Raw genomic sequence first — 16,819 nt, forward strand, 5'->3', positions numbered from 1 at the left:
CCATCCTCTTCCTCCAATATTTCCACCTGGAGAGCCTCTCCAGATGAGAGATCAGTTTCTCCATCTACATTAGTATGGCCCTGTTGAATCCAGTGATGCTATGCCAATGTACATCTTATGTCCTGGTAATTCACTGGCATTTCCAAATCACAACTGATCACAAATCAGTTGCTTCTCTGCTGTGGTGACTCACTACATAAAGAACAGCCAGCAAGGTTCAGAGAAATGATTTGGAGGTGAAAAGCTCCTGAACCTATTTTGAAAACTGCAGCCCTAAACCACACCATCTGAGATACAATATTTACATGCATCTTATAGGTCACAATAAAAGCAAGTAGGCCAAAGACCTATCAGCTCTTTTATGTGTTCTTGGCAAGATTACAAGACAACAATTCATTTCCCTAGGACCTTTTACTTTTCTATGAATTCCAAGAGCCACATTTAAAAGGGAATTGGCAGATGCAGTTTTTTATTGTAAGGAAATTTGTTTTGCTTCAGCAACAGACAAACATCTTCAGTCATAAACAGTGAAAGGGAGGATAGATTTCCACCAAAGTCAGCTTTCATAGGCTAGAGGTATCTTCATCCAGAAAGAAAAGTTGGATTGCATTGTGAACTATAAAGAAGTTCTGCAGAATGCTGAATAACGATTTTTGTCCGGAAACCAGAAAGTGCAGGCACTTTTGGAAGCCTATGGAATGTGCTACGAGTTGTAATCCTCCCAGCAGAACCTCAAAAGCTTTGGCTTGTTCTGCTCTTTTAAATTCAGAACTTGACAGCTATTTAACCAGAACCACAAGTGTTAGAGGTGGAAAAGGCCTAGGGATTATCTAATCTATTCCATAACTTGAACAGAGAACAGCAACACTAGAACTGTGCTGTAAAAGCGATATGAAAATGCCTGCAGAAGAAAGAATCAGCAAAACTGGCGCTGGAAGTCCAAGGATGCACATTCCCCTTGTCGTGCAAGTCGTTAATTGATTTTTTTTTTTTCAGATTGAGTAGCTGCTGTGCTGTTGCTCTTGACCAGAAGGAGGATGGCGTTGTAATCTGCTGCTTCAAGGCTGCCAATGAATGCCCACACATGAAGAATGAATCTTTCCAAGTGGCATTAACTCACTCAGCAGGTTCCCAGCTGGGGGAAAAAGGCAATGGCATTCATCCACTACTAAAACATGCATCTTTTATAGCAATGTTGCTTTGAGTCTTAAGAAAGAAACTCTCTATAAATCACATCATAAAATATACCCAGACTGATGGTTTACAGGAAAGCTCAGCAATGTCAAGTTTTTGGTGTTTTTGTTTGGGGTGAGATTTTTGTTTGTTTGATTGGTTGGTTTTTGGCTGGGTGGTGGTTTGTTGGGTTTTATTTTGGGGGTGGTGGTGCATTTTTGGTTTTTGATAATCCACCTTATAAAAAACATTTTTCTTTTGATGATAGAGGTAGGACAGTTTATGATGTGTGGATTAAAAGCCTTGCTCACACTTTAAGTATTTGGAGGTCTGTCAGACACTGGCAATTGAATTCCACCATCACACCCTCCTTGTTTGTTAGTATTAATATATCTCCTTTGCAGATCTGCTGTAAAATGGATTGTGGTTTGCTGAACTTTTCACCCTGCTTCTTCAGCGAGGCTGGGAGCTTGCAATGGGACAGCACAGTGAAGTTAGTTGTGTACTGGTTAAGAAAAGAAGGTGATCTAGGTCTTGACCCATAACTTTCTCAGTTTTCTGAGGGATGCCCTAAAGATGACAATCTCTTTCTCTGGGAGGACAGAGAGCAGAAGGGTTGGAGAGCAGAGGAAGAGAAAGTCGGTAAGGCCAACCCTGACAGATCCTAATGTTGTAAGGGAATAAGACAGAGAGAAAATTGCTCCTCTTTAAGGACAGTGCCCCTCCCTCAAGCTTACATAAAGACCTCTTCAGAAGAATCGTGCTGGGACCAGAGCCAAGGAAGGCTATGAAATGAGATAATAGCAACAGGAAGCAGAATGAGATCAAGCAAAGATTCACATACAGTTGGAAATACGTTAACTCCTAGCTGCTTTCAGCAACAGGTCACAGCAACTGGTGGACATGGAAAGACCATGCCACTCTATGTTGCCACCAGCTTACAGAGTCTTCCTAGCATCTTCCTTCTCAAATACACAAGCAAACATAACAATAAAATATCATTTCTTCTTTGATCTTTTAAAGTCCTCAGTGGCCCGAGGCAGAATTTTTTCTTTGAGGCAGGATCTCCTGTGCTCACAGCTAAGCTTGATGCTGGAGGCAGAAGCACCTTTATCTGCACAGCACTCTTCACACCACCAGAGTGATGTGATCGTTAGAGCAAGCACAGAAGTCTGCCTTTTGGCACCTGATGCATTTAACTCAAAATGGTCCCACTCATGAGATCCAGGTTAAAATCCAAGCAAGAACATTTGTTTCTTGCCTGTATTACAATTCTCTGATGGAAATTATGGTGCCTCAGCACAACATTGGTGGTTGGACTAGATAACCTTTTGAGGTCCCTTCCAACCCTGACCATTCAATGATTCTATGATCCCTGGAATCCTCTTAAGGCAGAATCAAACTTGTTTTCTGAGATGCTCTGATCTTTAGAGGGGGAGCGAAGCTTTTCTTTTAAAGCAGATTTTAGATATAGTGAAACATGCTACTCAGGTGTAAGAGGGGGGCTTAGTTAAGATCACACATTGTAGCAAAAAGGCAGCCATCACTGGAGCCTGCAGTGGCACTGAAGCAGCCTGAAATGTGGATGTGGAGGCTCTGGTTTTAACATCTGCTCTAGACACATGGTGAACCAAGACTTTAATGTAGATAAAATCTGCAAGCAGATGGGCTACCCCTTCTGGAAGATTCAGCAGTCCTTCTTCTGGCCTCAGCTTTGCGTGTCACTGTCCTTATCGAAAGGAGTAATGACACGTTCCCAGATGGAATGCAGGCTCTGTTGGCATCCAGCAGCCTCAATGCTTCGCTGAACTCTCCACACCCCTCCACTTTGCAAGGCTATGCTGGGAAGATCAGGAGCAGATTTCTCCTGAGATTTCTGGCACTTCTCCTTCTAACCATGGCCAGCAAATCCAAGATAAATGCCTCTCTTATGTTTTGGCACTTGAAGTGTTGGCAGGAGGAAGCAGGGAGGAAAACAAACCTGAGGCTCCCAGAAACTCCATAAACAAACAAATGGTTTTTTTCAATGTGGTTCTGAAGAAAGCCAGAGATCTGGGGAGCAGAAGGAGGAGGGTTGATTATAGCCTTAGCATTGGTAAGTATTTCTCCCAAAGACAGAGCAAAATGAGCCTGGACCTCTCCTTCATATTGGATGATCACGACATCCAGCTTAGACAGCAAGGTACTGTGTAGAAGAGATCCCTTGCAAAGGGCACTGGAAGTATCTGAGGACATTAGATAGTGCTGGCATGTTGAGGAAACATGCTGCTTTGGCCACAAGAAGTATAGATAGGCCTGGGTACCTGACAGTAGATTAGACAAGTGGTTTTTCCTATTAAATCATGGATGAAAATGGAGCAACTTGGACTCTTGTATAAGAGCTCTTCTTGAATATTTTTTTCTGGCATCTTTTTATGTATTACCATGGAATCACAGAATGGTTTAGTGCGGGAAAGATCTTTAAGATCATGAAGTCAAACCATCAAGGCAACACTACCAAATCCACTACTAAACAATGTCTCTAAATGCCACATCTGCATGTATTTTAAATACCTCCAGGGATGGTGACTTCACCACTGTCCCGGGAAGTCCATTCCAGAGCTTGACGACCCTTTTGGTGAAGAAATTTTTCCTACTGACCAGCCTAAAGCTCCCCTGGCACAAATTGAGGCCATTTCCTCTTGTCATGTCACTTGAGGTGGTCCAGGCAATGGCTGCTCTTCCATGAATATGTTAATTGTGTCCCTGAGTTGAGTGGGTAGCACAAAAAGAATCCATGCTGCTTCATGTGCCTGTTCACTCAAGCTATAAGACACAGCAGATTCAACTCAGAAGTAGGTGAGGGCCAACTGTGGGAGACCACTGGACTGCTGATAAGGCAGGAAAAGCAGATAAGAGGAAACCTTTCTTTGTGAGAGCTCCAGTGTCTGTAGAGAAGGATGTTTTTCCAGCTAGAAACACTAGGCAGACCTGCAAGCTACTAGATAGAAGAAATTGCTTAATAGTTTCCTCCTCTCCTTCCTCCTAAGAGCTGCTGGGATTGTTGCTATTGTAGGAACATCCTCACTGCTCTTATCCAGACTTCTGTCACTTTGAAACTGCCCTTATAGCATATTCTTCTGGGGACCATAGCTTGATTTTGTTCAGGATTATCCTACTCAGGCAGCACAATCTGGTTTTACTCACAAATTAATTAATGCCATGCTCACATGCTGCACAGCATTTGCAAATTGTATTGATGAGCACCTGCTGGCCTTAATCCTAATCCTAACCCTGCTGATAGTATAATTTTCCTTCAACTCTAGCCCAATTAAACTAATTCACTATCACATACTGCCCATGCTTAAGTACTTGAGCTTAAATACATCAAATTTCTTTTCTCCCTGGATATGGTTGTACCTAATAAAACTAGTTGTTAAAAGATGATTTGCTTGCCACATTGATTTAAGTAAGAGTAAGATCAGGCAATCACAATTTCAAAGACATTGGTTTAGTAAAATGCTGCCTCCTAGCCAAGTGTGCTGTTTGGCTGTGGAGTCATTACCAGACAGATGTGATCTGGAAAGAATCCAGTTGGTCAGATAACAAGAGCTCAGTTCTTAATCCCATCATTAATGAATGAGTAAATCACAAATGAGTCATTTCTACCTCTCTGGCCTACTTTCCCTACTAATAAAAATGAATAAGTTTTTCTTTTCCTTTTTATTTTTTTCTTTAATGTATCTACTTTGTTCTGATGTTCTGCAGACCAATTAATGAGGTGTTTTTCTGTGAAACAATGCAAAAGGATGTTGGTCCTGGGAACAGTCTTCAGGAGATGCTGCTGAAGAAGTGCATGTTGTCAGGGGTGACACAGCAGAGAGGCCAGAGATTCAATTTATTGCTCTGCAGCCTCAAGCTGCATTATATTGCTATCTCCCACCCATTAATTTTCCCTTTTTGGACTGATTTTATCAAAAACAACTAGAGATTCCTCAGAAAGGCAGCTCTTGCAACGTAATGAGAAGTTCCATTTAATAACTCATGCAAGGGCTATTCTTTCCCTTGAAACCTCCACAAAGTACAACGCACGGCTTGCTGTGCCATTACTCAGGCATGCATTTTCCAGGGGATGGAGGCATAGATTTCTATGTACGTATATATTTGCTTACACATTGGCTTCTTTCTGCTCTGACTCCAGCACAACAGCTCAACTGCTCTTGGAAGCAGTTCACACAACAGCACAAAGGGAATATTGCAAACTTCCGCAAGAGCTTCGCACGACTGATGGGGCTTGCCATAGGAAGTAAAAAGCACACATGTACCCAGCCTTCTGAAGGTTGGACTGTGTTTTATGAGCCACAAGACCAAATCCTGGTATAAATTAACATTTTCCATTCCCAGATGTTTGTTCTGACTTGTTATGACACCTCTTACCTAGTTTCAGGCTGACCTTGCACTGGGCTTGAGACTGTTCACGAGTTTTTTAGTCATTGTTAAGAACAAGGAAAAAGAAACAAACATCTGGTTAGCAGAGCTGCCAAGTGCACATTCCTTCATTGTTTTTCAACCTTGCAATTCCTTTGTTTTCAGTCTGAAATTCCATTTGATAAATGCACAGAGGGCCAAGGGGCACCGATTAGATGCAATTCTGGTCCTGACCCATGCCACTGCTCAACCAACATTGCCACTGCTGACATCCACAGATCCCTGAACCAGGAGCAAAGCCGTAGTGGATCTGTCTCAACCATGTTTACACATAGGGGCCTGATCCCACACCCACTGAGGGCAATAGAAGCTTTTCCATCTCCTTCAATGGGAGCAGGATGGGAATTTAAGGTTGTTACTCACTGAAACAGTGTTCAAATTCATCCTCTGCCAAGATGTGGCCTTCTCAATTTCTATAGCTGTAGTATACCTTTTTAAAATTGCAAACAACAACTTTACTGAGTCTTGGCCCACAGCGCTGAACAGACCACATGGAGTTGTTCCAACAAAGGCTTGTGAAATATCAAACACAAGAGGGGCCACATGACAACAGCTTCACCTTCTTTACCTTGGCTGCACAAGATTCAGCCTGCTGCATCTCTGTGAGAGTGTGTCCTACTGGACCACAACTGCTCAGACCTGCATGAAGCTAATTCTGGGTCAATCCTCCCCAGCTATGGGGGCTACCGTACAGCAGCTAAGTTAAGAAGTCGCCTTAGATGTCATCTGTTGATAGAAAGACCTCCCCAGAAGTTGACTCAGATATTGGGTAGGCTCTACCACCTTCCAAAGGCCTGTCAGGTGCAGGAACATGCTAAAGAGAAGTTAATTTTTTAGTTGAATCCAAGAAACAAGGACTGAGAGCTCAGCGTGAAAAGCAGCTTCAAATCCCTTCAGGGAGGTACCCCAGGAAAAAGGTAAGGTGCAAATGGACCACTATATTCTCACTCAACGGGATGTCTTAGCGAGGCATTGCGTTAGCTGTTGCTTGGAATACCAGGCATCTGAGTCTTTTAAAAGCTTCCCTCTGTTTTTTATTTATGTGTGAGTGAGTCTGTGTCCCTGAAAACCAGATTTAAAGATCATTAATCCGAGACAAGAAAGCGCCAGACTTACGCAACGCTGCCCCACCCAGTTGTCAATCCTCACCGACCCCAACCTACGCAACAACTGACGCTGTGAAGCAGGATTGGGCTGGAAAGCTTCTCTTTCCCGTCAGAGATGCCAAATCTGCGGTGCGTGTGGCTTGATGATCCAAACTGACGCTGGCCATGAGAACAATTCCATTTCCTCCCCGCTGGTCATTTCCATAAATGCCAAGATTTGGGCAACACAATGTACGGCATTTCCAGCAAACCGCTCAGTGATCTCATTTGCATTGCCAGTTGTTTTATTTTGAACTGCTTTTCCTTTCAGCCATACACTTTAGATTAAAAAATAATAATCATGCAATCTCTCAGGAAGTTGGGCTTTCAAAATCAGGACACAAAAACGCATGGTCCAGTAGAGATTTGAGCAGGCAGACTTTACAACCCTGCAGCTGCTTGCTGGATACCCTTTTTCATTAAGATTAGTTTCAGGTTCTGGCCCCTGCTGTCCAATCTCCATCACAAGTCCCTTTTTTTACCCAATGCCTTTCAAAGGGTTCCCTCAATTCAAGGGAACTGCAATCTCAACAGTCAGTTATTAATTTTACTTGCAAATGTAGAGCCCTCATTGAGCTTCAATTCTAATATAAAGTGATTTCTGAGTGAGGAAATTACTGCCCTAAGAGCTATTGGTTGCCCAGGAGACCTGAATCTTATCAGTGAAGTTGCTTCAGATACCTTCCAATCTCATATCTCAGAAGAAAAGCAATTTTAGGTGAGCTTGACAATGTAAACACAAAAGGACATTGTTATAGTGTACCTGCCCTGGAATTTCATGAGAGAGCAATGTCCTTTTATCATCTGGAAGGGGGAGCACTGCTGCTCACAGCCAGAAATAAGGCAATATTTGTATCAAGAATCTGGATGAGTATGACAGAGACCACTGGGAAGTTCATCTTTGTGGAAGAAAAATTAGAAAACAGGAAAGTTTTAACATTAGTTCCATCTACTGAATCCTACCAGTTCAGAGTGGCTTAAGAGCCTCTGCAAACCAGCAAAAACCACCCATAAAATCTTTAATAAAGAAAACCTTTTCAAAAGTCAGCTTGACCAGGTCTTCTCCAAACATTCAAACTTTGGAAATTCTTCCTCTGTGTTGCACAGATGCTCTCTCACTGACCCATAACTTCATTTAACTCTCCTCAGGAGGAAGGAAGGAATCCCTGCTAAAATTATTAGCTTTCACAACGACTATTTTCTTTGAGGAAAGGGCCAGCACACGTGCTTTGCTCTCTTAAATGACTCCCATGAACAAACTCTGTGCTTCTGCAGCTAGAAGATATTTCTTAACAAAGACAAACACAGAGTTCTGTGTAATACTCTATTCTTTCCTTTTGCCCTTTCCATGGAGATGGCACAGAGCTCAGCATATAGACCTCCCTTGTTTTATGTGCTGTATATCACAGCTATTTTGGATGCTTAGTGTGCCTTGGTCTGGGCCCACATCTCACTTCTCTCAAAATGTCTCTGCTTCTGCAAAATTTGATTCCATAGGTGCAAAGCATCAGGTGTTCAGTGGGCAGCAAAGGTGTTCAACAGATTTGGCGATGTCCCTGCTGACTGAAGAGAGGTGGGACTAGATGACCTTTGGATGTCCCTTCCAGCCTGGACCATGCTATGACTTAAATTCCCTTTTGCTCTGCTTCCTGCCCACCCCTGAACCACAGCCCAGGGACATTTTACTGGGATCCCATCACAGCCTTGTAAGACAACAACTGCCCTAGCTTTTAGAAGGGAAATATCAAACCTGAATGACTTTGCACAACGTATAATTGAACACAGTTGTGCTCCTAGTCAAGGAGGAAGACATTTGAACCATCCTCCTAGCATCCCTCCAGGTCCCTTTGTGCCCATACTCTGCCTAAAGTGATCTCGTTTGGCTTTTTGGTCATGTTTTCTGCATGTAGTTGGAGGAGTTTCCCCCACATGGAGGTTTGCTAAACATAAGGATTGCAAAAAGTGCAAGAATATTAAGAGCAGTTGACAGAAGAGTCCTCAGGGGGACACAAAGGCTCCTGGCTTACCATTCAGTGTACAGACCCTTAGGATAACTCATATCATCTTATTGTTATAATTATTATTGCTTTCATTAAAGTAGAGGAGATGAGAGACCCGTAAGAGGAGGAGAGCCTGAAATCACACATACCTCTTTTATGACACCCAGTACAAACTGCAGTCTAAGCCAAAGCACCCAGACAGCTCTCATCAAATCCAGCAGTAGTAGTGAAAAGAGACCTACAAATTATTTGATCAAATGCCAGATTATGAGGTGTCATGGCCTCAGACACAGGGGACATCAAAGCTACTCGCACCTATGGCTCTTGCACAGCTGCCGCATCTTGGTCCATGCTCAGTTTGCTGTTTCAGAGCACCCAGAAGGTGCTGCCCATTCTGAAGAAGTTTCCTTGTTGGTTTTTTTTTTCCCAAGACCAGATCAAACCCCACATCAACACTTCATTTCCCCACAGAGTGGGGGAAATGAAAGATATTTTTCCTATGAGAGGCAATACTTTAACACCATGAACTTAGTCAATTTAAATATTTCACCCCAAGACTGACTAAATTCTCACCTAGGATATCTATTCTGCCAAATAAACCCCATGGCTGCTAAGTGAAAGCATGAAGATAGAGGCTGCACACCAAAATCTGTCCTGGTTTGTTCCTACTGCTGCATTTTGTAAGAATGCAGGTTTGAGAGCAGTGACTCATGCCTTCTCCTGGCAGATCAAAGACAGCAGATCTTTGGCAGCAAGAGGACTCAGGGTAGGCAAACTGAACGTTTGCTTATGGCTGAAGCAGGCACACCAAAACCATAATCTGTCATATCATGAGGAAGACACAGTGTTTCTCAGACTGCTACCTTAGTGAGGCAAATGAGCACTTATCGTTTGTTACTTGACCCACGCAACACAGGTAGAGTGTTTCTGTTTCCTTGTGTAGCCACACGCTAGCTGAGACGATGCTATATATTTGCATTACAACTTCCCATCGTACTTCAGACCAAAAAAATCAGTACAGGTTCCCCAAATAAGAGGATATTTGTTTGTTCACACAGTGGTCATTACAGACGTCACAAACCTTAGCCTTCTTTCTGCTTCCCAATGACACTCAAGTACAACCACCCCCAAAACAGCTGTTTCTCCATCTTTGTAACACTCCTCACTCTACCATGATCTTGGCAGCACCACATAGGGAAGTCACATGCATGCAACTGACCTTGAGCAAGGCAGTGTCTCCTCCAGTGCTGCATCAATCCAACATTCTTCAGCTCTGGGACGAAACATCTCAGAATCTGCAATGACATCTAGAAAGATATTAATCTCTCTGACCCATCTTCCTTTAATCCAAGGAGTGTCACATAGCCTGTGACTGCTGACTTACTAGCCAGTCATTCCAGAATATATTAATCCCTTTAAGACATAATAAAGTTTTCTAATGAAGAACAAACTACAGGTATTAAGACAAAGGGAATGCTAGGTTAGCTTTTGTGGGTGTATCATACAGCAGTGTTACTATAGCGAACTTCCCAATTTGATACATGCAGCTGAAATTAATTAGCACAAGCAGAAGATTCACTTTATGACTATTTTAATCTTTTCATTTAGTTTGAAGCATATGAGACACTGATGCTAAAGAATAATGCACTAAGAGAAAGCTCTGTTGAACTCAGTGGGAGACAATGGCTAGGCAATAAGGTGAACTCTCTGACAAACTAGATTTTAGCCTGGGTCAGCAACTGGGGTTAGTCTCAAAACACTGAACCCCACATACTTTGTCTTCACCTCTGCCTCGGTTGTCTACAGCTCATACAGCCAAGAGCAAAGTTATGCACTGTAGAAACACCCATGTGTACCTTAGCAAAGGTGAGGCAGGTCCTGTAGAGCTTGAAGTCACTGAAGTTAGATTGCTTCTGCTTGCTCTGCTGTGACTTCATGGCTTGTCAGTCTGAAATATAGTCCAGGAAAGGGAACAGCAGATGGCTGAGGATACATGACCTGTGTGGACAACTTAAAGGGAGATGTGCTAAACCTATCAACCAAATAGATACCAAAGAGGAAGACAGAACATAGGGAGAGATGTAGAGTCACAGATTCCACTGGAAGCAGGGGAAAAGCCAGTTTGAATGCTAGTGAATGTCTTCTATTAGTGAGGGTGGGAAAGCACTAAATGATACTTTGGTTGCTGCCAGCCTTGAAGAGCAGGACAGGCATGTCTATTAGGACTAGAGAGGTGCCCTTGGTCATGCATTAGGGTAAAAAGAAGGACTGCATGGCTTCCCGAAGTCCTGTGCAGCCACACTGTCTGATGAAGACATACAAAGTGAATGTCATCATTTGGGGATTTGAGGACTGGGGGTACTTTTATTTGTTTTGTTGGTTGGGGTTTTTTGAGTTTTGCTTTTGCAACATACCTGATTCTCTAGGGGTACTGCACAGCTTCTGGCTGAACTATAAGACTGTGACCAAAGCTCAGGCCCAAGCATTTAAAGCATCATGCTAATCACGGCTACTGAATCTCTTGGTCAGGTTTACCTTAGATTTATCTGTGCCAGTCTGAAAATCATATCTGAAAAGTAAGATATATTCATAATTTGAAATATATATAACATTTCTATTCTGCCCCCTGAACCTTTGGTGCTTAAGCTTCTCACCTGTGGTCTCTGTGCACACATCCTTTTGCAGAAAAGCATACTAAAAGATCAAGCTAGGCAGAGAAAAAGAAACTCTTGCATGTGGAGAAGATAGCTCTACTATGCTCTTCTAAGAGCTCCTTCATTGTCCCTTTTTGGACAAATGGGCCATGAAACTCAAAACCTGCCCAGGTCCTGCAGTCAAGAAGGTTATGGCCATCCCCTTACCTCATCCTGGGAGGTAACCTGGACAGTGTGGATTCACCTCTAACCTGAATGTATGACAGCTGTTGAAGAACACTGCTTCTCTATTCTACTGGTAGCAGTGTAACTATAGCTGGCTTCCATAAAAGCCAGACTGCTGTTTATAATGCCCTGTAGAATGCAGCTTCTGGCTGCAAAATGCCTTGATACCACCTGAGATAGCACCTTCTCCAGGCAATAAAAACTCAGATAATGAATCTGTGAGTGCAAGGCAGCAAATGATCCTGACTATAGGTTTTCCTCAGCTTTACTACAATGCTAAGGATTACAGGGGAAAGACTTGGGCTTGGCTACACAGAGGTCAAATGAAGAACCATTTCTGTGTGTTGATGCACATGGACATGGGGAAGTTTATTCTCTTTATTTGTGGGTTTAACTGGTATTTCCACCAGAAAGGACAGTGCTTTGAAGTTGGAGCCTGGGTATGTTCCTTAAGAACTGGGGGTGATTCCAGAATGCAATTATGTTATTAGTACAAATAAAGCATAACATTTCCTACTACAGCACATCTAGAAGGAATTTTTACATAGTTGTTAAGACTCCAGAGTCACTTCAGCCCAATACAGGCAGTCAGTCACTCTGGAATACCAGCTGAGCAAAGGGTAGTTAAAAGAATTAAGTCTTTAAAAATGCATTTTTTAAAGAAGTGAGTTTCCTTTGTCTGGCATCACTGATTTTCAGTGAACTGAACAGATTAAGTTACTGCATCATGAGAAATAGCTGTATTACTATCATGAACATACTTTTCCTTGGTGAACTTGTAGAGAAAATGAATAGTATTTTTCCACATACCTGAGGAATAAAAGCACTTGTGGAGAGGAATCTCTCCCACAGGGAACCCTTGTGTACTTTGCAGTAGTATTTTATTAAGAACTGCAGAGTTCAAGGGTCTCACAAATGTAAGTTTTCAATTAACTTTCCATTGTGTCCCAAACAGTCTCTAAATACTCAGCTAAACTTTAATCCAATCACTTGATTTGACTCCAAGCATGATTTATCTTTTAATCATCATCTGTTCAATGAGGGGGAAAAGAAAGCAAACTTGTTCTTGGCCCATCATGACTCATACATGATTTTACTGCGATCAGAGTTGTGTTTTCTTTTTGGCTGATGCCTTGGCAATTGCAAGCATTGGCTTTGGCTTTCTATTTAGGTATGATCTTTCCTGCTCGTTTCCCCTCCTCCCCAGAATGTTGAACCGCACTGAATATTTGTCCTTTATACATTTTCCCACTGAGGCATATGGGGTGGGGGTTTTTTTGCAATATCTCAGTGCTGCATTAATCAAAAGTGTCTCCTATTTGACCTGCATGCAGAACATACAGTGTATTTCAAAAAAGGGCTCACTCTTTTAAACAAATGGCATTTCCCTCAGAGGGCATGTCCCACACACCACGACAACAGGAAGACACAAACTGACCCATACTTTCTGGGCATCCACTAAGAGCTCAGCTGTTGCAGCTGGGGCAATGGCGTATACTTCTAGACAGAGCCTGATGAGATTTTATCCTTCCTCTATGTGGCTGCCTTGCTGGCCTCCTGAGCTGGTGTCCATGGTGCATCTCCATTTCTCCATCTGAAAAACAGATTTTCATACAGCACCTTTAAAACACTGGTCTCCCTTCCATCGGTTCTCTAAAACAGATGGATACTATATGGACATCACAGCATATAGGTAAACTCTCTGAGGAAACTACACACTACCAGCTGGCCCTCCAGAAGCTGCAGCACTCTGTTCACCAGCTACATCATTCAATAGCCTACCTCCCACGAACATCCCAGTCACATGTTTTTACCTTCATGAAGTAGCCATGATTAAATGCAGCTTAAATTAGGAATGGACCCAACCTTTGCCCATGAATGGAGTGAACCGCAGAGCCTTTGAGGCCTAAAAGTGTTATGCAACATCTTGCCATGCATTAATATTCATGCTGGGGCTTGTGCAACTCACAGTTCCAGCTGACAGTGGTGGTAGAGTTTGCACAAAGCTGCTCTCCTCACAATTTGCTGGCTGCCCAGAGCTATGAAGTAGCAGAACTCTCCAGAGCATACGGATTTCTCAAGAGATTTCCCATTGAAACCTTCCTCACTACAGCTAGAGATTTCAGACAAATGCCCTGAAGACTGACTCAAACGTCGGTGCATGGCTGATAGTTTTTTATAGCCTTCTTCATGTGCCAAGTTTTGGAAACAGAAGACTTTTCAATTCAGGTTTCTTTTTCTTCCTTTTATTCTATCACTTCTTCTTCTTTTTTCTTTTTTTTTTTCTTTTCTTTTTTTTTTTTTTTTCCCCTGGGAAAAGCATAATAAAGACAATTAGCCTCCCCCAAACACATTTGAATGGAAAAGAGACGAATGCTTTTCAAACTAATGTCATGACCTCATTGACCACTTCTGGTAGGCAGTTTCACAGGAGTAGCCATACTGCGCCTGGCCAGGAACCACACTCTCCCAGCTCTAATGCAGCCAGTACTGGATGTTCATGGAAAGAGCACAGGAATCTGCTCATGCTAATAATTTTCCTGGCATCGTCCCCCAGCTTCCAACAACCTGCAGTTTAGGGATTTCTGGAGCTGTAGCTGATTCATGCTGAGGCTGCAACTACTTGAAATGTTAGGATTTCTTTCCTCACAGATTGAACGTGCAGCCTGAATGTCACCAGGTAGCATTAACTTGGACAGTGAAGGGAGCATACAGAGGTACATAGAAAGAATAAAGCATTTGCAGACTCTCCCACACCCAGATCTTCAGTGAAGGACTTGCCTGTGGACTTGCTGAATAAAAACTGAAATAACAGATCCATTTTAGAAGCTTGTAAGCCATCTTAAGAGACTGCCAGGGAGGCTGTCATTACTGCAAGTGATATTTATCTCCTGCAAGTTGGTGTAGAGGCATCCTTCTCCAATTCATAAACAACTCATTGCCCACTTTCGCTTTCCTGCCAGCATCAGTAAAGACAGTCCAGTTGAAGCACCAACATCTTCCCAGGTAAAGTTAGCTTTACAAGATGACTTTGAAATCCATCTTCGCCTGCAAGCCTCCAGCTAACAGGCAGTATCACCTAATCACAGAATGTTAGGGGCTGGAAGGGACCCTGAGAGATCATCTAGTCCAACCCCTTGATGGGGAAGCAGCACTAGGCTGTGCTTCTTTGGTCTCTCTCCATTTGCTTGCTGCTAGTATGCAGCCCAGAGGTGCCATTGGCGGAGGCCCTACCTGTGGTCTGGCTCTTCCCAGTGTTTTTGCTACTGGGGAGGGTATTCTCTTCCTCCAGGGGATTTGTGGGTTTGTGCCAAACCATGCTTTGAATCTGACCTTTCTGACTGGGGCACTTGGCAGTAAATCGACACCTGGTAAGGTTTTCAGTCAGGAAATCATAGAATCATGGAATGGTTTGGGTTGGAAGGGTACTTAAAGATCATCTAGTCTCTGCCATGAGCAGGGACACCTTCCACTAGACCCGGGTGCTCAAATTAAACACATGCTGTCAGTGAAGACAATAACATCCTGCCAACATATGTAGACCCTTTGGTGGTCTATCACTTGGAGACTTTGAATCAAGATTGGATTTATTCTTTCCAAAAAATATCCTACTGCAAATAAAGATCCCCACTAGGCTTGGGGCCAAAGTTGCTGGGCAACAACCAAAGCTGTGTGTTATCACAGCGATCAAACTAGACGATCTTAATGATTCCCTTCTGGTTTTAAATCCTACAAAAACTCACTTCTTGTTGACGCTGAATTCATACAGCAGGAATTCACACTTGGGACCCTACCCAAGATGACTGGCAGCCACCACCACTGTGGGTCTAAACTTCTCACTCTTTTTATGGTTGGAGACTGCACTCCTGCTGCTAGGAAAGACTTTCAGGTCTTTTGCTTTGATGCTTGTTTGCTTGCCACCATCTCTTTTTCTCATGCAGTCAAGTAATCATGATCTTGCACTTCTGCAGACCTGTCCCAGGAAATGATGACACTGCTGATTACCACTGATTCAGCACAGGAAGGAAACGATAGGAGATGATGGAATTGAGTTTAGTTTTGATTTAGAGCAATTTGTCTGATCTGAATCTTCACCAGGACTCTGGCTTCCTCCTTATTGTTGAGACACTCAGTTTTCACACAGAGACCACTGGCTCCTGTCTTTGATCCAGCAATAGCTTGCCAGTAGGAAAAAGGAGGAAACACTGAAAAATAGAGTGAGATAATCTTCATCTGAGCATCCCTGTAAGGGCACTGTGATGCTAGTCAACCCAAGCCTCCCAGACATGGCATGCTGGTGTAGGGTGCAACTATAGAGCTGTGCCTTCACCAACCATAATCAGTGAACTAGGTGACTCCAAAATTGCTTTTCAAGATGTAATCTTTACATTTTCCATGGAGTATAGGCAGGTCCCTCACAGTCCTTTGTTGTGCTCATCTGATCATTCTGAAACTACCACAGCTCTTTTTGTTCTCAAGCATATTTGAGAGAGTTTTTTCTTCCAGACCAGTTTGTCATCATGGCAGGTGCCCGATCTTGTTCCCAGATTTCCAGTTTTTCTTTCCAGGTTTCATAGAGAGGTTTCTGCAACACAAAACAACCAGGGGAGGGAAAAAACCCAACAAAACAAAAAACCAAAACAAAACCAAAACCCAGCATCATGATAACACAGAGTGACAGCTCTCCATTAGAAACAGGTTTCATGCATGCTAAGACCTGCCATTGTGTCCTCTGAATCAACCAAGCCTAACAGGAACTGAATTGCATCCAAAGCACATCTAAGGTGGTTGGTAGCAGCCAGGAAGGACCACCTCCCAGATGTGGTTCAAACATCTCACATGGGCAGAGGTTTCCCCAAGCTATTGTTCCTGTTTTATAGTGTGAACATGTGCCGGCTTCCCATAAAGTGGCAACAGCTGTCAGTCAAACAGACATCACACTGTAAATCTGCCTGGGTGACTCTGTTTTCAAGCCCGAGGTCTCCAGGCAGGTTTATGAGGTGCCACCTGTGTGATTAACAAGTCCTGAGGACCACTGTGCAGGTGCAGTGAGCAGGAGGGGAGCAGGTCTGGGAGGAGCCAGGAAGTGGGTCGCAGCCCAGGCAGAGCCCTGCCATCAGCCATGCTAGCCTGGACTTCAGGCTCTGCTCTCTGG

This window comes from Dryobates pubescens, chromosome 2, assembly GCF_014839835.1.
Source record: "Dryobates pubescens isolate bDryPub1 chromosome 2, bDryPub1.pri, whole genome shotgun sequence".
Lineage (NCBI taxonomy): Eukaryota > Metazoa > Chordata > Aves > Piciformes > Picidae > Dryobates > Dryobates pubescens.